Raw genomic sequence first — 23,919 nt, forward strand, 5'->3', positions numbered from 1 at the left:
ATGCCAATGGACTGTTGCAGTGGTGGCTGACGTGAAGCCTCATTCTCTGCTATGACATGCAGACTAATTCTCTGCTGACATGAAGACAGATTCTCTGTTACGGGACCTCTCTCCTCTGCCTGTGTGTGTGCTGGGCCTAAATATATGCCAATGGACTGTTGCAGTGGTGGCTGACGTGAAGCCTCATTCTCTGCTATGACATGCAGACTAATTCTCTGCTGACATGAAGCCAGATTGTCTGTTACGGGACCTCTCTCCTCTGCCTGTGTGTGTGCTGGGCCTAAATATATGCCAATGGACTGTTGCAGTGGTGGCTGACGTGAAGCCTCATTCTCTGCTATGACATGCAGACTAATTCTCTGCTGACATGAAGACAGATTCTCTGTTACGGGACCTCTCTCCTCTGCCTGTGTGTGTGCTGGGCCTAAATATATGCCAATGGACTGTTGCAGTGGTGGCTGATGTGAAGCCTCATTCTCTGCTATGACATGCAGACTAATTCTCTGCTGACATGAAGCCAGATTGTCTGTTACGGGACCTCTCTCCTCTGCCTGTGTGTGTGCTGGGCCTAAATATATGCCAATGGACTGTTGCAGTGGTGGCTGACGTGAAGCCTCATTCTCTGCTATGACATGCAGACTAATTCTCTGCTGACATGAAGACAGATTCTCTGTTACGGGACCTCCCTCCTCTGCCTGGGTGCTGGGCCTAAATATATGCCAATGGACTGTTGCAGTGGTGGCTGACGTGAAGCCTCATTCTCTGCTATGACATGCAGACTAATTCTCTGCTGACATGAAGACAGATTCTCTGTTACGGGACCTCCCTCCTCTGCCTGGGTGCTGGGCCTAAATATATGCCAATGGACTGTTGCAGTGGTGGGTGACGTGAAGCCTCATTCTCTGCTATGACATGCAGACTGATTCTCTGCTGACATGAAGCCAGATTGTCTGTTACGGGACCTCCCTCCTCTGCCTAGGTGCTGGGCCTAAATATATGCCAATGGACTGTTGCAGTGGTGGCTGACGTGAAGCCTCATTCTCTGCTATGACATGCAGACTAATTCTCTGCTGACATGAAGCCAGATTGTCTGTTACGGGACCTCTCTCCTCTGCCTGTGTGTGTGCTGGGCCTAAATATATGCCAATGGACTGTTGCAGTGGTGGCTGACGTGAAGCCTCATTCTCTGCTATGACATGCAGACTGATTCTCTGCTGACATGAAGACAGATTCTCTGTTACGGGACCTCTCTCCTCTGCCTGTGTGTGTGCTGGGCCTAAATATATGCCAATGGACTGTTGCAGTGGTGGCTGACGTGAAGCCTCATTCTCTGCTATGACATGCAGACTAATTCTCTGCTGACATGAAGCCAGATTGTCTGTTACGGGACCTCTCTCCTCTGCCTGTGTGTGTGCTGGGCCTAAATATATGCCAATGGACTGTTGCAGTGGTGGCTGACGTGAAGCCTCATTCTCTGCTATGACATGCAGACTAATTCTCTGCTGACATGAAGACAGATTCTCTGTTACGGGACCTCCCTCCTCTGCCTGGGTGCTGGGCCTAAATATATGCTAATGGACTGTTGCAGTGGTGGCTGACGTGAAGCCTCATTCTCTGCTATGACATGCAGACTAATTCTCTGCTGACATGAAGACAGATTCTCTGTTACGGGACCTCCCTCCTCTGCCTGGGTGCTGGGCCTAAATATATGCCAATGGACTGTTGCAGTGGTGGGTGACGTGAAGCCTCATTCTCTGCTATGACATGCAGACTGATTCTCTGCTGACATGAAGCCAGATTGTCTGTTACGGGACCTCCCTCCTCTGCCTGGGTGCTGGGCCTAAATATATGCCAATGGACTGTTGCAGTGGTGGCTGACGTGAAGCCTCATTCTCTGCTATGACATGCAGACTGATTCTCTGCTGACATGAAGCCAGATTGTCTGTTACGGGACCTCTCTCCTCTGCCTGTGTGCTAGGCCTAAATATATGCCAATGGACTGTTGCAGTGGTGGGTGACGTGAAGCCTCATTCTCTGCTATGACATGCAGACTGATTCTCTGCTGACATGAAGCCAGATTGTCTGTTACGGGACCTCCCTCCTCTGCCTGGGTGCTGGGCCTAAATATATGCCAATGGACTGTTGCAGTGGTGGCTGACGTGAAGCCTCATTCTCTGCTATGACATGCAGACTGATTCTCTGCTGACATGAAGCCAGATTGTCTGTTACGGGACCTCTCTCCTCTGCCTGTGTGCTAGGCCTAAATATATGCCAATGGACTGTTGCAGTGGTGGCTGACGTGAAGCCTCATTCTCTGCTATGACATGCAGACTGATTCTCTGCTGACATGAAGCCAGATCGTCTGTTACGGGACCTCTCTGCTCTGCCTGTGTGCTAGGCCTAAATATATGCCAATGGACTGTTGCAGTGGTGGGTGACGTGAAGCCTCATTCTCTGCTATGACATGCAGACTGATTCTCTGCTGTCATGAAGCCAGATTGTCTGTTACGGGACCTCTCTGCTCTGCCTGTGTGCTAGGCCTAAATATATGCCAATGGACTGTTGCAGTGGTGGGTGACGTGAAGCCTCATTCTCTGCTATGACATGCAGACTGATTCTCTGCTGACATGAAGCCAGATTGTCTGTTACGGGACCTCTCTCCTCTGCCTGTGTGCTAGGCCTAAATATATGCCAATGGACTGTTGCAGTGGTGGCTGACGTGAAGCCTCATTCTCTGCTATGACATGCAGACTAATTCTCTGCTGACATGAAGCCAGATTGTCTGTTACGGGACCTCTCTCCTCTGCCTGGGTGCTGGGCCTAAATTTATGACAATGGACTGTTGCAGTGGTGGCTGACGTGAAGCCTGATTCTCTGCTATGACATGCAGACTGATTCTCTGCTGACATGAAGCCAGATCCTCTGTTACGGGACCTCTCTCCTCTGCCTGTGTGTGTGCTGGGCCTAAATATATGCCAATGGACTGTTGCAGTGGTGGCTGACGTGAAGCCTCATTCTCTGCTATGACATGCAGACTGATTCTCTGCTGACATGAAGCCAGATTCTCTGTTACGGGACCTCTCTCCTCTGCCTGTGTGTGTGCTGGGCCTAAATATATGCCAATGGACTGTTGCAGTGGTGGCTGACGTGAAGCCTCATTCTCTGCTATGACATGCAGACTAATTCTCTGCTGACATGAAGACAGATTCTCTGTTACGGGACCTCCCTCCTCTGCCTGGGTGCTGGGCCTAAATATATGCCAATGGACTGTTGCAGTGGTGGCTGACGTGAAGCCTCATTCTCTGCTATGACATGCAGACTAATTCTCTGCTGACATGAAGACAGATTCTCTGTTACGGGACCTCTCTCCTCTGCCTGGGTGCCGGGGCCTAAATATCTGAGAATGGACTGTTCCAGTGGTGGGTGACGGGAAGCCAGATTCTCTGCTATGGAACCTCTCTCCAATTGATTTTGGTTAATTTTTATTTATTTAATTTTTATTTTAATTCATTTCCCTATCCACATTTGTTTGCAGGGGATTTACCTACATGTTGCTGCCTTTTGCAGCCCTCTAGCTCTTTCCTGGGCTGTTTTACAGCCTTTTTAGTGCCGAAAAGTTCGGGTCCCCATTGACTTCAATGGGGTTCGGGTTCGGGACGAAGTTCGGATCGGGTTCGGATCCCGAACCCGAACATTTCCGGGATGTTCGGCCGAACTTCTCGAACCCGAACATCCAGGTGTTCGCTCAACTCTAGTCAAAAGCAGTACAGTAAACATAGTAAAGGTATGGTAGATAGCATTACAGTAGAGGTAGCATTGGTAGCAGAGGAAGGGAACGTAGCACAGTTAGCAGTACAGTACATAAAGTACAGCTAGGCCAAAGTGAAGTATATGTGGTACATATACGGTAGCTAGCAATACAATACATGTAGCACACCTAGAAAGTAGTACAGTATTCATAGTATGAGTGCATAGTATGAGTAAAGAACACCCCACCTACTATCTGGCTCCAAAATTAGTATAACCACTGTTCAGAATTAATTCATCTCACCAATTAAAAAAGCCAACTCCCACGCAGTTGTCAATGAATTTAGAAAAAATCTATTGCTTTATTAGTGCACATTACATAATATTAAAATTCATCATACAGCAGCAGCATATAGTAAACGTAATAATCTCATTAAATACAGTTCAATCCTTCAGCGCAAGTTCATATAGACATAACCAGAGCAACATATGAAATAAGACCACAGGGAAATAAATAATACAAGTAAAATTTGTGTAACTCCAACCCCAACATACGTTTCGCCTCAAGCTTCCTCCGGGGAAGGATTGTACTGTATTTAATGAAATTATTACATTTACTATAACCTCTGCTCTATATTGCACTAAGCACTTTACATGTGATTATTGGGGGTATATGCTGATAGAAGAAGGCGCCAAACTCATGTGCGCCGAGTCCAACATTGGAATGATCATTGGGGTCACACGTCCTGTGTATCTCAATTTGGTGTATATGTATGCCACTGTTATATGATGAATTTTTAATATTATGTCATCTGCAATAACTGTATCGGAGATGGCTTTTTCAATTGGTGTGATGAGTAGAGAACAGTACAGTAGAAGAGCACAATCAGATAATACATGTATCACAGGCACAAATACACAACTTAGATATCTAGCATGAAGATATATGTACTACATGTATAAAGCAAAATCAGAAATAGGAGAAAGTGACCCCAGAAGTCCCCCAGCATATATAGCAAGGACAATGCCCGTATAATGAATAAGTATAGGGGGACACCCGAAAGTAAATAACTCGGTACAAGCTCCGAGCATGACGGCAGAAAACAGAAGAAAAGAGCTTAGAGTACCATTAATTTAGAAAAATATATACGTTTTTATTGAATACATGATAAAAAACACACATATGATGAATGCCAAGGACAGGGTAAGGGAGCAGAGGAAAAGAAAACGAGTGCCATCCTGGATGGACACACTGGTCACAAGATATAATATTCTATCAATATGGTTACTGTAAATATGGGAAAAAGACAAATAATAGTGTATGGTACAATGACCAACCCATAGATGCAGACCTGAAAAATAATAAATTGTGAACGGTGAGTGGAGATCAAAAAATGGTCAAACGGCCATGGCTATAGTGCATAATGAATAAATGGTACAAAAAACATGGATCATGCAGAGTGTAGACTATGTACCAAAAGATCAGCAATGATGGACCAGGCGAAAATAGCTCAGCGTTGGCAGCACATAGCCATGGCTGGGAGCCAGTGATCAAACACTCACCGATATGGGACCAGTTGTGAACAGAAAACCAGGTAGCGCCATCCTGGTTTTCTGTTCACAACTGGTCCCATATCGGTGAGTGTTTGATCACTGGCTCCCAGCCATGGCTATGTGCTGCCAACGCTGAGCTATTTTCGCCTGGTCCATCATTGCTGATCTTTTGGTACATAGTCTACACTCTGCATGATCCATGTTTTTTGTACCATTTATTCATTATGCACTATAGCCATGGCCGTTTGACCATTTTTTGATCTCCACTCACCGTTCACAATTTATTATTTTTCAGGTCTGCATCTATGGGTTGGTCATTGTACCATACACTATTATTTGTCTTTTTCCCATATTTACAGTAACCATATTGATAGAATATTATATCTTGTGACCAGTGTGTCCATCCAGGATGGCGCTCGTTTTCTTTTCCTCTGCTCCCTTACCCTGTCCTTGGCATTCATCATATGTGTGTTTTTTATCATGTATTCAATAAAAACGTATATATTTTTCTAAATTAATGGTACTCTAAGCTCTTTTCTTCTGTTTTCTGCCTACATGTATAAAGCAACATAGTGCATGTACTGTCTTACAAGAATATATCGGCATGGCAAACATAATACAAGTAGACAGCAGTACAGTAAAACATAATAAAGCTAGAGGATAGTACATTACTTTTAACTATTAGAAAGCAGTCTAGTACACGCATTAGGCTATGTTCACATCTGCGTTCAAGCTCTCCGTTCCTGTAGTCCGTCCGGAAGTAGAAAAAAAAATCTAAAAACGTATCTGTTCAACCTCCCATAGAAACTAATTGATGTATGTATGCATATGTTTGACTCCGTTAGTTGGTAATACGTTCGGAATACGTTTTTTCAGACGAAAAAAAAAAATCCTGCTTGGAGGATTCTTTTCTACGTTTAGAATAGCGGATTCTTGACGGAGCGTCCATTCACGTTCATTGTAGTAAATGAGAAACGGATTGTTAAATTTTTCTTTCGCGGACACAACGTTCCTATAGTACTTTTTTTGTTTATAAACATGCACAGAACAAACAGGAACTTCCAAATGAAGACAGGAAAAGAAGGTAGTGTCATGTGATAGTCACGTGAGCGCTACTCCTCACCATTTCTAAAAGCTGATGTTCAAGTTGGAGAAAGTCTCAAGAAAAGGGTATGAATTGATGCAATTGAAAAGTATTTACTTTGATCATCTACTGGGGAATGCTATTTGGCTACTGGGGCTATTATCTTTAAGCTGTGGATGCTATTAGGCACATGGGGCATGTTATTAGCCTTTTGTGAGATGCTATTACGCTACTGGGACATGTTATTTGGCTACTGGGGGCAAATATTTTGAAACTGTGGATGCTATAAGGCTACTGGGGAATGCTCTGGCTACTGGGGAATGCTCTGGCTACTGGGGGATGCTGTAAGGCTACTGGGGAATGCTATTATGCTACTGTGGAAGGCTATTGAAGGATGCTATTACGCTACTGGGGGATGCTATTACGCTACTGCCGGGGGTGCTACTAGGCTACTGGGGGATGCTATAAGGCTAGTGGGGGATGCTATAAGGCTACTGGGGAATGCTATTATGCTACTGTGGAAGGCTATTGGAGGATGCTATTACGCTACTGGGGGATGCTATTCGGCTACTGCCGGGGTGCTACTAGGCTACTGGGGGATGCTATAAGGCTAGTGGGGGATGCTATAAGGCTACTGGGGAATGCTATAAGGCTACCGTGGGCCAGATGAGAGTCATGAGGATCTAATCTGCCGTCTGATTTTGTGTGGGTCATTCACATTGTAGAGTGATCTAAGTTGTGGTCTGGTCTGTTGATGTTGGCAAAAGTCGAATTGCAATAGGGGGTTGATATAATTTTAAGGACCAGAGGAGCAATTTTGTGTTTTGACTAATCCCTGTTTTAACCCTTGTTGCATCTTGTGCCAATGTGTATGTTGAAATATGTCTATAAGCTCTTGTCTATAATGGTTCTGTAACGTTTTCAGATGTCTTCACCTTCTCCTTCGGTTGGCAGTCGAAGTACTCCATCCTTTCACATGGAGGTAAAAATCTTTAAATAAAAATAAATTATTATTGTTCCAAATAATAATAAATATGTCTGAACCACAATACATATTTATATATTTCAGGGACACTCCGACACTGAATCCTCTGCTGGCGAGGAATTGCGTTTTTCTCCTGAACCAATGGAGTCAGTAAGTGTGGAATGTTATATTTAGATTTTTTTGGTTTCTACACATCCATAATTGGTACAGTGGATATAAACTCGAAAGGTACATGATTTGCCAACACCGCAAAAGGACAGATAGGCCAATGTATTGGCAACAAGATATGAAAGAGTGTATATGGGTGATGCATTTTGGTTGCTGCAGGGCAGGCAGACGGCAATTTTAAATGAATCAAAAACTGTGTTTGTCTTTCAGACACAGGAGGGTACACATTCCATTGAAAATCTGCGAAGTAGACGTCATAACGACGACGATGTGAGTATCTATACTTAGGTTCTCTAAAGTAATCAATTGTCTTTTGTGATAACTATAACTATATTATTTATTAGGACACAAACAGGCAAAGTGAAAATCCATCACCTGTTCAAACAAGAACTTCCAGGCGTGGTGGTCGCGGACAACGTGGTCGTGGCAGTCGTCGTGGACGTGTAGGCCGTGTGAGTAGGCACATGTGCTGTGATGTGAGCTGTCCACACTGCCCCCAGTATACAGTATCTTATATCACCTATAAGATAACGTGGCCATCATACCCCAAAAAAAAAATATTATTATTATAACAAATGACCGTGAGGATTGGAGACATTGGTTTTACCCAAACAAAAATTTAAGTTTTCCTTATTCCATAATGGACATACCATGAACTGGGGCCACTCTCATATTAAATTAAAAGCAACAACCCGCTCGCCAAGTCTATATCTTTATACCCCTTCACACCCAAAGACGAAATACAAGGATACCAATTTTTTTTTACAATTTTTTAATTAAAACCAAAGATGCAGTGGGCAGTGGTGGCACATGCAACATATTCGCTATACAAGTTTTAACAAAAAAACTTAAGTGCAGTTGGAATTGCAGGTCGTTTTTTAAGGTAATGATAACATTTGTTTTAAACCAAATAGGGTAGACAGCAAGAATTGGACGAGGAAGATAGGCAATTTCTCCCAATCATAAACTGTGAGCTGCTAATACAGCTAGTAGAAGCAAGGCCAGCTCTATGGGACCAAACAGACCCCAAACACTCGGACCACAACACGACTCGTCGACAATGGCAAGAGGTCTATGCCAATGTGGTTCCCACATGGAACGATTTGAGCCGTCAGGCTCAAAATAATTGTGGTACATTAATTTCATTCTTTTTGTTAATTCATTTGGTTTTAGAAGATTTGATAGTGATGTTTCTAGTTGGAAGAATAGTGAAGTGAGCATAAGTTTTCTGTTCGGAAAAGTTGGTTTCAACAACTGATAAAGCCAATTCAGGTACCGGGCAAAATAACAGTTATATACAATGCAGAAAGTTGGACTGCCTGGAGCATCAGTTTTTTATTCAATCCGATGTCGACAGATAAGAATATATATAGCAGTATATACGGTTATTATACTTGATCTTTATTTTCTAGCTGAAATCATATCAACACGCTGGAGGTCAATACGCGATAGGTATATGTGTGACCTCAATCGTGATCGAACGGCGCCAAGTGGTTCAGGTACTTCTCGGAGGAAACCTTACCAATATGCACCACATTGTTTTCAGCAGCGCACGTGAGATAAATATCCTAAAGGGAAGCAAAAAAACAATAATGAATATAGAAATTATACCTTTATTTTCCCTATCTATTTTAGGACTCATTCAAGCACACTCCCTCCTGAAGCAGAACCTCTTGAACATGAGGAATCAACCGAACAATTGTCTGGACGATCTACTGATCAAACTTCGTTACCATCTCAGTCACAGGATTCTGCTCTGGAGTCGCGCCGCCGCCAAACTGAGACATGTGCTCAGATTGAAGATACTTGACCGTTCATTTCTTCTGCCTTTGACAGAGTTTTAAGTAGGCCGAGACCACTTCAAAGACCACATAGAGTCTTTGAGGATCTTGCACTGATCTTCCGAGATTGTTTATTAAAAATAGAGGAGGAGCAAACTCGTTATAAGCAAGAGTTAACTACCATGATCAAGCATGTCGAGGTAGTTTGTCGTTCAGAACCCCTTAACCATAATCAGCAGTTTCTCTTAACGTTAAGTCATTGGATGGACAACATGACTCCAGAGCAGAATTGTGATTGTCAAGTGACATTGATCAAAACTGTTTGGAAAATTAAATACCCTCCACCCTCTCATTTTGGTCCTCTGGCTCAGTCGTATCCCCCAGCCACCTCCTACCCAACATCCATGACTTCTCCACCGGCTCACTCATACACTGAGCCACATATCGCTCCCCAGTCACAAAACTTTCAACAGTCACAAAACTTTCTACAACCACAAAAAATTCCCCATTCACAAAACTTTAGCCAGTCCCAAAACTTTCCACCATCCAACACTTTACCTCCGTACCATAACGTCCAACAAGCCCAAAACGTAGGCACTGCACCAAACTTTCCAGCTTTCCACAACTTTCCATCAACATCCCACAACTTTATTCCATCCCAAAGCCATCCACCATCCCAAAGACAACCTACGTCCCACCAATACCCAACGTCTCACACATTTCAACCTTCTCAAAGCCATAGCACATCCCTCAGCTATCAACCTGCATCAACCTTTCAAGATACTTTAAGCCAATCTAAATCACAGCTACCTTCCTATGTCTCTGCACAAACACCTTTGCAATCCCAAAGCACTGTTAGTTCTCCAACACGTCTACAGACACCAAGTCCTAATGTGATTTCTATGTCAGCTCCAAATAGAATCTCCAAAAACGAAGGTGTTTCTACCTCCAGTTTTCCCACTCCCACCGCTTTTAATACCCCTTTCTCAAACAAATCTGTTCCATACCAATCTGGTACTGATTCATATTCCCTTCATCCACAACATCAACAACAGGGTGAATATGTCAGATCGCAACAGTCGTTCATGCAATCACTCCTAGACCAAAGTGCAGAAGATGATGGGTCCCCAATTGCAGCCCCAGGAAAGGCTCCATTCACTTAACCACCACCCTAGTTAACACAATATATAATATGTTTTCTTGAAGTTTATAAATGAGTACCTCACAAGGTTTATATTGACCACTGTGTAAATTTTTGCACTTTAATGATGTTGAACTTGAAAAATGTTCTATGTTTTATACTTTTATAGTTTTAGATTACTTTTAAGGATGTTTCAGATATGTGTGCAATCATTGTGCACTTATCAGCTTTCAGAAGCCCATACAAGCTGCTAAATATAGGCAGGTGGTTTGATTTCCTTGTTCGTACATTTAGATTTTCAAGAACTAACATGATAATCATAGCAGATTGGACCCTAAAAATAGTAATTGGCCTAATTATTCATGATTACTTTATCTCCAGGCCAAGGTGCTAATGACTGGCAGTTTTCCAGCTAGTTTTTTTCCCTTATATTAAGGATAAAAATGCCATTCATCAGCACATGGGTCAGAGACACAGAGATTAGCTACCATGACTAGACTCAGGTTGGTTCAACTCTTTTACAGTAATGGACTGCAATGGTTATGATGATAGTTCTTGTTTAACACTTGTGAGTGAGTGACACAGTACACAAATCTATATACTGTCACTTAGGTCTGCACAAAGCTGATTACTTTTTCAGTCTTCCACCTGTTGTTCCATTGCTATTGTCTCGCTATCGTGATCCTCCATTGTACACTAGCTTGAAAACGATGCAAATACAATACTAGAAATGGCATATGTCATTACTATTTTCTTTGATATAATGTCTCATGCACAAGACTGAACACACTCAGAGACATGGGGTTTGTCAACGAACAATTGTACCTGCTGATGTAATTTAAAGGGGTACTGGAGGACACACCATCAGTGATTACACTGATTCTTTGCATGTTGTGCCACCCACATGGCTGTAGTCTAGCACTTTTTACATCATATTGATGATGCACAGTAGCCCTGTGTTTGGCAAGACATGCATAACATTGAAATAACTGATAATGTGCATTTCCATTTGCATGTTCCATGTCACCATATAACTTCTGTCCCGCTCAAGGAAGACATGTCTCGCGGTGCATACTGTAGTGTGATGATTCAGAACTTGGTATGATGATGCTATCACATAGCATGTGCAATCATGAGAATGGTGTACACTTGCATCATGTACTAAGGAGGATCACAGTCACAGATAGAACAACCTTTTCACAATGGACATTTTGGTATTTCTACATGTACGGTAGAGATTATCTTATCCTTTTCTAATGTGAATTCTACTTCCATTGTGTTGAGCTATGTGCTTTTATGGGAGTTTATTTTTAAACTTATGCAAATGATTCTTAAAATATAAAAATATATATTAAAAAAAGGCTTTATCTAAATAAATACTTATATTATTTCAAATATACTTTGTCAGTGGTTTTAATACAGTCAAGACTCAAAACGACAAACAAGGGATATGCAGATGGTTGGAGAGGCATAGCTTACCTTCTGCTGATTTAAATGTAGGTAGACCGATGCATCATGGTTGACTCAACAATATATTAAGAACAAACAATAAAATAAACTATGATGTACATAACTAATTACAACTTTCAACTGTACATATTTAATAAACAAACAGTAACAAACAATAGAGAATTTTTTTTTTTTTTTTAGAACAACGCTGGAATATATAAGTTCAAATATGTTCATCCTGCCAAGGCACAGATCCAGCTGAAGAAATTAAATATTCTGCAAATCGATCGTGCATGCGACTCACAGCAACTGTTGATCTTGGGCCAGTTTCTATGTGATCTCCTGGTGGATTTAATGGCAGTGGCCTACGTAGGCAAAGGCTCTTTAGTCAGTACATAATTGTGCAACACAACACATGCTTTTATGACATCATCCACAGTATCTGTTTTCAATTGTATTGCACGAGTGAATATTCGCCATTTTGCAGTCAATATGCCAAAAGCACACTCGACCATTCTTCTTGCGCGAGTCAGTCTGTAATTGAACACTCTTTTGCGATAGTCTAGACCACGGCTGGCATATGGCTTCAGTAAATTTCCACACATTTGGAAAGCTTCATCTCCGACTAGAACAAATGGAAGAGCAGGGTTTGTAGTACCTGGTAAAGGCCTGGGCTCTGGTATACCATAGTTTCCTGAGTACAGCCTTCTTCCCATATTAGAATTTTTGTCATTTGTTCGTTCAAAAGCTCCAATATCAACAGACACAAATTTGTAATGTGAATCAACAATTGCCATTAGGATCACAGAAAAATACTTTTTATAGTTAAAAAAGGAGGATCCACTACGTGGGGGCTTCAAGACCATCACATGCTTCCCATCCACTGCACCAATACAATTGGGAAACTGTGTCACCTCATAAAACTTGTCGGCTATGCCGATCCACTGTTGGCAAGTAGGATGGGGAAGAAATTCTTCACACAGAAGATTCCAAATTGCCCGGAGGTATCTTTAACAATGTAAGATATTGTAGATTTTCCTAGTCGAAATTGAAAATGAAGACTGGAAAAACTTTCACCAGTAGCCAGAAACCTACAAAAAAATAAAATTAAATTTAACATAATTTTTACACAAATACTATTGCAGCAAAACAACTTTTCAGATTGTCCCACAAGCATTAATTAATGATCCTTCACAGCAAACATATCAACATTACCTAGTGGTTGAACGGAAAATGGTATAAAATTTGGATGCATTTACATATTTTAGGTAACTACTATACACTCACCTAAAGAATTATTAGGAACACCATACTAATACGGTGTTGGACCCCCTTTTGCCTTCAGAACTGCCTTAATTCTACGTGGCATTGATTCAACAAGGTGCTGATAGCATTCTTTAGAAATGTTGGCCCATATTGATAGGATAGCATCTTGCAGTTGATGGAGATTTGAGGGATGCACATCCAGGGCACGAAGCTCCAGTTCCACCACATCCCAAAGATGCTCTATTGGGTTGAGATCTGGTGACTGTGGGAGCCATTTTAGTACAGTGAACTCATTGTCATGTTCAAGAAACCATTTTTCCAGTCTTCAACAGTCCAATTTTGGTGAGCTCGTGCAAATTGTAGCCTCTTTTTCCTATTTGTAGTAGAGACGAGTGGTACCTGGTGGGGTCTTCTGCTGTTGTAGCCCATCCGCCTCAAGGTTGTGCGTGTTGTGGCTTCACAAATGCTTTGCTGCATACCTCAGTTGTAACGAGTGGTTATTTCAGTCAACATTGCTCTTCTATCAGCTTGAATCAGTCGGCCCATTCTCCTCTGACCTCTAGCATCAACAAGGCATTTTCGCCCACAGGACTGCCGCATACTGGATGTTTTTTCCTTTTCACACCATTCTTTGTAAACCCTAGAAATGGTTGTGCGTGAAAATCCCAGTAACTGAGCAGATTGTGAAATACTCAGACCGGCCCGTCTGGCACAAACAACCATGCCACGCTCAAAATTGCTTAAATCACCTTTCTTTCCCATTCTGACATTCAGTTTGGAGTTCAGAAGATTGTCTTGACCAGGGCCACAACCCTACATGCATTGAAGCAACTGCCATGTGATTGGTTGACTAGATAATCGCATTAATGAGAAATAGAACAGGTGTTCCTAATAATTCTTTAGGTGAGTGTATATAAAAAGTTGTATCTTGAGATTAATCATATACTCTCAATAATAATCAAATCAAAAAGGCTCTGAAACCCAGTAGAAGCAATAATGGAAAGTTGTACCATACATACCGCAGAGTGACCATGAGTCGTTCTTCTTGAGTTACACTTCGACGAAATTTCGTATCCTTCCGTCTCAATCGGCGACGTAAACGTTGTGAATGGTCATCAAAGCTTGCGACACTGACACGGAGATATTCTGAAAATTCTGACAGGGTGTTTTCTGAGTTCTTGATAAAGGGTCGAATAAACACCTCGTGTCATTCGGCATGATGTAATGGGATGCACCCAATATCGCTGTTTCCTTTTCATGGATGACATTCGCATGTTTTGAAGTTTCCATACCATATAGTCCACAGAAAAAAGGACATGAGCGGGCAGCATTGTTCCTCTTCCAGCAAATGAATGTCACAATATAGCACCATTTTTATATAGCATGCAGATAGGGGAGGGACAACTGAAGAAAAAAAAAAAAAAAAGAGAAAACAGATCCGTTGCATGAGTAATTGAACGGATTGAACGGACATTTAACGGACATTTTTAATCCGTTTATTAACGTATCCGTTAGATGGTAACCGTTTCAAAACGTAGCAAAATATGTCCGTTCCGATATAAATGAATCAGTTTCAATTTTGAGACGGACGCAATTCATAACAGAAAGCCGAACGGAGGACTAAACGCTGATGTGAACAAGCCCTTACAGATATATCACATAAAAGCACAGGTAGGTAGATAATAGTTTCAGCAAAAGTCAAGAGAAGTTATGTAGTCAATTTGCAAAAGAGTTTGCTTCTCACCGAGCAAGGACTCTTTGGGGTAGATGAGGATGAGGGTGACAGAGAGGAGGCTGAGGAAAGTGAGGTAGCTAGCTGGGTAACAGTTAGAAAGCGGGGTAGAGGGAAGAGTGCCAGGGAGGCTATCCCTGATCTGACACACCCCAACAAGTTTGCACGTTTGGCAGATGAGGGGGATGTCAGTCCAGGGACGGCACTGCCGCAGCCGGACACTTCCTCTGCCAGTCAGGGGAATGTCAGCTCCGGTAAGCAGGGGACCAGGAGAGCAGGGCAGGCCAGACAGGTTCTGGTAGTGGGAGACTCAATTATTAGGGGAACAGATAGGGAAATCTGTCACAAAGACCGTGATCACCAAACAGTGTGCTGTCTTCCTGGCGCTAGAGTTTGACACATCGCGGATCGGGTTGACATTACTGGGAGGGGTTGGAGAAGATCCAGTGGTCATGGTCCATATCGGAACCAATGACAAAGTTAGGGGTAGGTGGAGAGTCCTTAAAAATGATTTCAGGGATTTAGGTCAAAAGCTTAGGGCAAGGACCTCAAAGGTAGTATTTTCCGAAATACTACCTGTACCACGGGCCACACAAGAAAGGCAGCGGGAGATTAGGGAGATTAACAAGTGGCTCAAGAACTGGTGTAGGAAGGAGGGGTTTGGGTTCCTGGAGAACTGGGCCGACTTCTCTATCGGCTACAGGCTCTATCGTAGGGACGGGCTGCACCTCAATGGGGAAGGGGCAGTTGTGTTGGGGAAGAAGATGGCTAGAAGGTTGGAGAAGTGTTTAAACTAGGGACTGGGGGGAGGGTAATTATGTTATTGGAGGGGAAGATAGTGCAGATAGAGACCGGGGACAAGGTAGTGGGACTGGGGGAGGAATGGAAGAAGGGACTAGAACAGTTCAGAAGGAAAGGTGTAGGGTAATGTATGTATACTAATGCCAGAAGCCTGACTAATAAAACGGGGGAGCTGGAATTAGTGATGTGTGAGGAGGACATAGTGGGAATAACTGAGACTAGGGGAATAACTGGCTGGATGATAGCTATGACTGGGCAGTTTATGTACAGGGTTACAGTCTGTTTAGAAAGGATCGTAAAAACCGGAGAGGGGGAGGGGTCTGCCTTTATGTAAAGTCCTGTCTACACTCCGTGAAGATATAAGTGAGGGACATGAACATGTGGAGTCACTGTGGGTAGAGATACATGGAGCTAAAAACAATAATAAATTACTAATAGGAGTTTACTACAAACCACCTAATATACCAGAGTCCACAGAAAATCTACTACTAAATGAGATAGACAAGGCGGCAAATCATAATGAGGTGGTTATTTATGGGGGACTTCAACTACCCAGATATAGACTGGGAAACTGAAACTTGTATATCTCATAAAGGAAACAGGTTCTTAGCAATAACCAAAGACCTCTCCCAACTGGTTCAGGACCCGACCAGAGGGTCTGCCATACTGGACTTAGTATTAACCAATAGGCCTGACAGAACAACAGACGTGCAGGTTGGGGGACACCTGGGAAATAGTGACCATAAAGTAATAACCTTCAAATTATCAGGAGGAACAAAAATACCAAACTTCAAAAAAGCTAAATTTAGCCAACTAAGAGACGCCATAGGCCTAACTAAATGGGATAAAGTCCTCACAAATAAAAATACAGCCACAAAATGGGATATCTTTAAAAGCATCCTAAAATCTCATTGTGAGAGGTACATACCGTATGGGAATAAAAGGTTAAGGAACAAAAAGAAACCAATGTGGATAAACAGAACTGTAAAGAAAGCAATAAATGACAAAAATAAAGCATATAAAACAGTAAAACAGGAGGGTAGCACGGAAGCACTGAAAAACTATAAGGAAAAAAATAGAAAATGTAAAAAACAAATAAAAGCGGCCAAACTAGAGACCGAGAGATTAATTGCCAAAGAGAGTAAAACTAACCCTAAAATGTTCTTCAATTATATAAATGTTAAAAAGTATAAATCTGAAGGTGTCAGCCCTTTAAAGAGTAATGAGGGGGGAGTCGCAGAGAGCGACGAGGAGAAAGCAAAGCTGTTAAATATTTTTTTCTCCAATGCATTCACTGAGGAAAATAAACTGTCAGATGAAATGCTGAATATTGAAATAAACTCCCCATTAAAAGTGTCCTGTCTGACCCAGGAGGAAGTACAACAGCGACTTAAAAAGATTAAAATAGACAAATCGCCAGGACCGGGTGGCATACACCCCCGTATCCTAAGGGAATTAAGTAATGTCATAGCCAGACCCTTATTTCTGATATTTGCAGATTCTATACTGACAGGGAATGTCCCACAGGATTGCCGCATGGCAAATGTGGTGCCAATATTCAAAAAGGCTCCAAAAACAGAGCCTGGAAACTATAGGCCGGTAAGTTTAACATCTGTTGTGGGTAAACTGTTTGAAGGTTTTCTGAGAGATACTATGTTAGAGCATCTTAACGGAAATAAGCAAATAACGCCATATCAGCATGGCTTCGTGAGGGATCGGTCATTTCAAACTAATTTAATCAGTTTCTATGAGGAGGTAAGTTCTAGACTTGACAGCGGCGAATCAATGGATGTGGTGTATCTGGACTTCTCCAAAGCATTTGACACTGTACCACATAAAAGGTTAGTATATAAAATGAGAATGCTCGGACTGGGAGAAAACGTCTGTAAGTGGGTAAGTAACTGGCTCAATGATAGAAAACAGAGGGTGGTTATTAACGGTACATACTCAGATTGGGTCACTGTCACTAGTGGGGTACCTCAGGGGTCAGTATTGGGCCCTATTCTCTTCAATATATTTATTAATGATCTTGTAGAAGGCTTGCATAGTAAAATATCAATTTTCGCAGATGACACTAAACTGTGTAAAGTAATTAACACTGAAGAGGACAGTATACTACTACAGAGGGATCTGGATAGATTGCAGGCTTGGGCAGATACGTGGCAGATGAGGTTTAACACTGACAAATGTAAAGTTATGCACATGGGAAGGAATAATGCAAGTCACCCGTACATACTAAATGGTAAAACACTCGGTAACACTGGCATGGAAAAGGATCTAGGAATTTTAATAAACAGCAAACTAAGCTGCAAAAAACAGTGTCAGGCATCTGCTGCCAAGGCCAATAAGATAATGGGTTGCATCAAAAGGTGCATAGATGCCCGTGATGAGAACATAGTCCTACCACTTTACAAATCATTAGTCAGACCACACATGGAGTACTGTGTACAGTTCTGGGCTCCAGTGAAGAAGGCAGACATAGCAGAGCTGGAGAGTGTCCAGAGGAGGGCAACTAAAGTAACAACTGGAATGGGGCAACTACAGTACCCTGAAAGATGATCAAAATTAGGGTTATTCACTTTAGAAAAAAGACGACTGAGGGGAGATCTAATTACTATGTATAAATATATCAGGGATCAGTACAGATATCTATGCCATCATCTATTTATCCCCTAGACTGTGACTGTGACAAGGGGACATCCTCTGCTTCTGGAGGAAAGAAGGTTTGTACACAAACATAGAAGAGGATTCTTTACGGTAAGAGCAGTGAGACTATGGAACTCTCTGCCTGAGGAGGTGGTGATGGTGAATACAATAAAGGAATTCAAGAGGGGCCTGGATGTATTTCTGGAGTGTAATAATATTACAGGATATAGCTACTAGAGAGGGATCATTGATCCAGGGAGTTATTCTGATTGCCTGATTGGAGTCGGGAAGGAATTTTTTATTCCCCTAAAGTGAGGAAAATTGGCTTGTACCTCACAGTTTTTTTTTTGCCTTCCTCTGGATCAACTTGCAGGATGACAGGCCGAACTGGATGGACAAATGTATTTTTTTGGCCTTATGTACTATGTTACTATGTTACTAATATAGACAATAGTACAGTAAAGTACCACAGATTAATAGAAATACAGTACATAAAACATAGGTAGAGAGCATGAAAATACAAAAAGTGCAAGTAGATAGCATTAGAGTCAACGCAGCATAGGTAGAGGGCACTAATACTAGCATGTGTACTATATGTGTACTTTATGTACATAGCAGTAAAATATATGTGGCACAGGTAAAGAGTAGTGTTGTCACGGACGGTGTACAGGAAACAAGGCAAAGCAACATGTATAAACGACTCGCTGGATCCAAAAACGAAGGAACCAAGGGAGACCCCTGCAGAAGACCTGGCACTTTCCCTGGCTGCTCAGCCTATGCAAAGATCCGAATGGTGGAGGTTTGCATATCCACGAACCTTGACTATAAAGCCCTGAGCACCCTACAATAGTGAGGGGACACGACCACCGGCTCCCTACACAAGATACGGAGGGAGTCAGGGTCACCTGGGATCCAGCAAACAGATAATAACAGATAAAGGTACAACACTTAGCTTTGAAGCAAACAGGAGGACAGAGTCAGCGTGCACACACACTCCAGGAAGTAGTATAAGCCGCCCAGAAAAGCCTTCTGGGGAAGAATTTAAAGGGAAGCAATTAGTCCAACACATGACAGCTGAGAGAGGCTGACGAGAGGAGGGGCTGAATACCACAACACAGAAACTCAAGGAGGAGGTTCTGAAAGGCCTCTGTCAGAGCTTCTCAGCTGTCTGGTTGTGACAGTACCCCTCCCTCTACGAGTGGACTCCGGACACTCAGAACCCACCTTCTCAGGATGGGACCTATGGAAAGCCCTGATGAGACGAGAGGCCTTAATGTCCGTCACTGGGACCCACATCCTCTCCTCAGGACCATACCCCTCCCACTGAACAAGGTACTGAAGAGAACCACGGACAAGACGAGAATCCACAATCCTAGAGACCTGAAATTCAAGATTCCCATCAACCATAATCGGAGGAGGAGGCAAAGGCGAGGGTACAATGGGTTGAACATAAGGTTTCAATAAGGACTTATGAAAAACATTATGGATCTTCCAAGTCTGAGGAAGATCAAGACGGTATGCAACAGGATTGATGACAGACAGGATTTTATAAGGCCCAATAAACCTAGGACCCAACTTCCAGGAGGGAACCTTCAATCTGATATTCTTGGTAGACAACCACACCAGATCACCAACATTCAGGTCCAGACCAAGCACACGTCTCTTATCAGCCACACGCTTATATCTCTCACTCATGCTCTTTAGATTATCTTGAATCTTTTGCCAAATAGATGACAAAGACGAGGAGAATCTGTCCTCATCAGGTAAACCAGAAGACCCCTCTCCCGAGAAAGTCCCAAACTGTGGATGAAACCCATATGCACCAAAAAATGGTGACTTATCAGAGGACTCCTGACGACGGTTATTTAAAGCAAACTCAGCAAGGGACAAAAAAGAACACCAATCCTCTTGATTCTCCGCCACAAAACAACGCAGATATGTCTCCAGATTCTGATTGACGCGCTCTGTCTGGCCATTCGACTGCGGATGGAAAGCAGAAGAGAATGACAACCGAACCCCCAAGCGAGAACAGAAAGCCTTCCAGAATCTGGAAACAAACTGCGTGCCCCTATCAGAGACTATGTCTGAAGGAATACCGTGCAATTTGACAATGTGATCAACAAATGCCTGCGCCAGCGTCTTAGCATTGGGCAAACCAGGAAAAGGGATAAAATGCACCATTTTGCTAAAACGGTCCACCACCACCAGAATCACAGTCTTCCCCGAGGAACGAGGCAGGTCCGTTATGAAGTCCATGGACAGATGTGTCCAAGGACGGGAAGGAATGGGTAAGGGAAGGAGAGGACCTGATGGCCGTGAATGAGGGACTTTGGCACGAGCGCAAGTCTCGCAGGCTGCCACAAAACCCTCAACCGATTTACGAAGCGCAGGCCACCAGAATCTCCGAGCGATGAGATCCAGTGTGGCTCTTACCCCCGGGTGCCCAGCAAGGACCGTATCGTGGTGTTCTTTAAAAATCTTGTGTCTTAAAGCGAGAGGCACAAACAACCTCCCAGGAGGACAAAGATCAGGAGCCTCTGACTGGGCTGCCTGCACCTCTGCCTCCAATTCAGGAAAAAGAGCAGAGACCACCACACCTTCAGCCAAAATGGGACCCGGGTCTTCAAAATTCCCGCCTCCCGGAAAACAACGTGACAGGGCATCTGCCTTCACATTCTTAACTCCAGGGCGGAACGTGACAACAAAATTAAACCTAGAAAAGAACAACGACCATCTGGCCTGTCTCGGGTTCAGACGCTTGGCTGACTCCAAGTAGGCCAGATTTTTATGGTCAGTAAATACGGTAATAGGGTGTCTGGCTCCCTCTAGCCAATGGCGCCATTCCTCAAAAGCCAACTTGATGGCCAACAATTCCCTATCTCCCACATCGTAATTTCTCTCTGCGGAGGAGAGTTTTCTTGAAAAAAAGGCACACGGTCGCCATTTGGCAGGAGAGGAACCCTGAGACAAGACCGCCCCCACACCCACCTCAGAAGCATCAACCTCAACTATGAAGGGTAAAGAAACATCAGGTTGCACCAAGATGGGAGCAGAAGCAAAACTCTCCTTGATATCAGAAAAAGCCTTACGCGCCTCTACTGACCAAGAAGAAAAATCTACCCCCTTTCTGGTCATATCAGTGAGTGGTTTAACAATAGAAGAATAATTCAAAATGAACTTCCTGTAATAATTGGCAAAGCCCAAAAAACGCATCAGTGCCTTTTGATTCTCAGGAAGCTCCCACTCAAGCACAGCGCGGACCTTCTCGGGGTCCATGCGAAAACCAGAAGCGGAGAGAAGAAACCCCAGAAATTGAATTTCTGGAACCGCAAACACACATTTTTCCAGTTTCGCATATAATTTATTCTCCCGCAGGATGAGCAAGACCTGACGTAAATGTTCCTTATGAGTTTTGAAATCGGGAGAAAAAATCAAAATGTCATCCAAATACACCAATACAAATTTTCCCATCAAATGATAAAAAATGCTGTTCACGAAATGCTGAAAAACGGCTGGGGCATTCATCAAACCAAAAGGCATAACCAAATTTTCAAAATGGCCCTCAGGGGTATTGAAGGCCGTCTTCAATTCGTCCCCTTCTCTGACCCTGACCAGGTTGTATGCCCCTCTTAAATCTAATTTGGAAAAGACTTTAGCCCCAACAACCTGGTTAAACAGGTCCGGGATCAGAGGAAGCGGATAAGGGTCACGAATTGTGATATTGTTCAGCTCCCTGAAATCCAGACAAGGTCTTAAAGAACCATCTTTTTTCTTAACAAAGAAAAAACCAGCGGCAACAGGTGACTTCGAGGGTCGTATGTGTCCTTTTCTCAGACTCTCAGAGATATAAGCACGCATAGCGATCCTCTCAGGTTGGGAAAGATTGTATAAATGAGATTTAGGCAGCTTGGCGTCTGGGATGAGATTAATAGGGCAATCGTACTCCCTGTGCGGGGGCAAATCCTGAACTCCACTCTCAGAGAAGACATCCGAAAATTCAGAGAGAAAAGATGGTACAGTCTTAGTAGCAACCTCAGAAACAGATGTCATGAGGCAATTCTCTCTGCAAAAGTCACTCCAACCATTTATTTGCCTCGCTTGCCAATCAATGGTGGGGTTATGCTTAGTGAGCCAGGGCAGCCCCAACACCAGAGGGGTGGGTAAACCGCTAAGGACGAAACATGACACATCCTCAACATGAGCATCACTCACAATTAAACGGATATTGTGAACTATGCCCTTTAATGATTTTTGAGAAAGTGGAGCGGAATCGATAGCAAAAACAGGAATATCCTTTCCCAAAGTGCGCACCTGGAAACCATGAGTTATCGCAAATTGATTATCAATGAGATTAACCGCTGCTCCACTATCCACAAAAATCTCACAAAAAATGTTCTTGCTCTCTAGCGCCACCCTAGCCGGCAGGACAAAACGGAAACTACAATCAAATGGAAAACCTTCAATTTCCGCCTCAACCCTGCCAATAGTAACAGACGGAACATTCTTAAAAGATTTTTTCCTGTTTGTTTCTTTATTACTCCCAGAAAACTGCCTGAATCTCCTAGAGGGACAAATATTTGCCAAATGATTTATACCTCCACAACAAAAACAAACCCTCCCATGCGAGCTGAATCTTCTATTGTCAGAAGCAATCAACCCCAGCTGCATGGGCTCCTGCTCAGAAGGGGCTGACGGCGACTGAGACCCCTGCGCACAGAGCGGGACCGCTGCACTGTCCTGGGACTGCGTATGACAGGAAGGAGAGATCTCTCCTTTCTCTCTAAGACGCCTGTCAATACGAACGGCCTGAGACATAGCAGAGTCCAAAGAAATAGGCCTCTCATGAAAAGCAAATGCATCTTTCAATTCCTCTGAAAGACCATGGCAAAATTGACTTCGGAGCGCAGCATCATTCCAACCAGTATCAACTGCCCATCTCCGAAATTCTGAGCAGTATATTTCTGAGGATTGTTTACCCTGGCATAATAGACGTAGTTTTAGAGCAATACGATCCGGATCATCATATATCTGACCCAGGGCTAAAAAGAATTCATCCACTGAACGGAGAGGCCATGCCCCCTCCCGCAGCGAAAAGGCCCAGGACTGAGCGTTACCTCTGAGCAGCGATATAATGATCCCCACCCTCCGTTCCTCATCACCAGAGGAGTGGGGAAGAAGGCGAAAATGGAGTTTGCAAGCCTCTCTAAAACGTACAAAATTCTCACTACCCCCGGAGAACGTATCCGGGAGCGAGATCTTAGGCTCAGAACAAACTCCATGAACGCAAGCTGAACCGGTCACTTGAAGCTGAGAAAAAGTCTTATGGAGATCAGCTACCTCCAATGAAAGACCCTGGAAGCGTTCAGCCAAAAGTGAAAGCGGATCCATGCTTGAGACGGTTATGGCGGCTTATAATGTCACGGACGATGTACAGGAAACAAGGCAAAGCAACATGTATAAACGACTCGCTGGATCCAAAAACTAAGGAACCAAGGGAGACCCCTGCAGAAGACCTGGCACTTTCCCTGGCTGCTCAGCCTATGCAAAGATCCGAATGGTGGAGGT

The sequence above is a fragment of the Bufo gargarizans genome, chromosome 3 (assembly GCF_014858855.1).
Source record: "Bufo gargarizans isolate SCDJY-AF-19 chromosome 3, ASM1485885v1, whole genome shotgun sequence".
NCBI classification, from domain to species: Eukaryota; Metazoa; Chordata; class Amphibia; order Anura; family Bufonidae; genus Bufo; species Bufo gargarizans.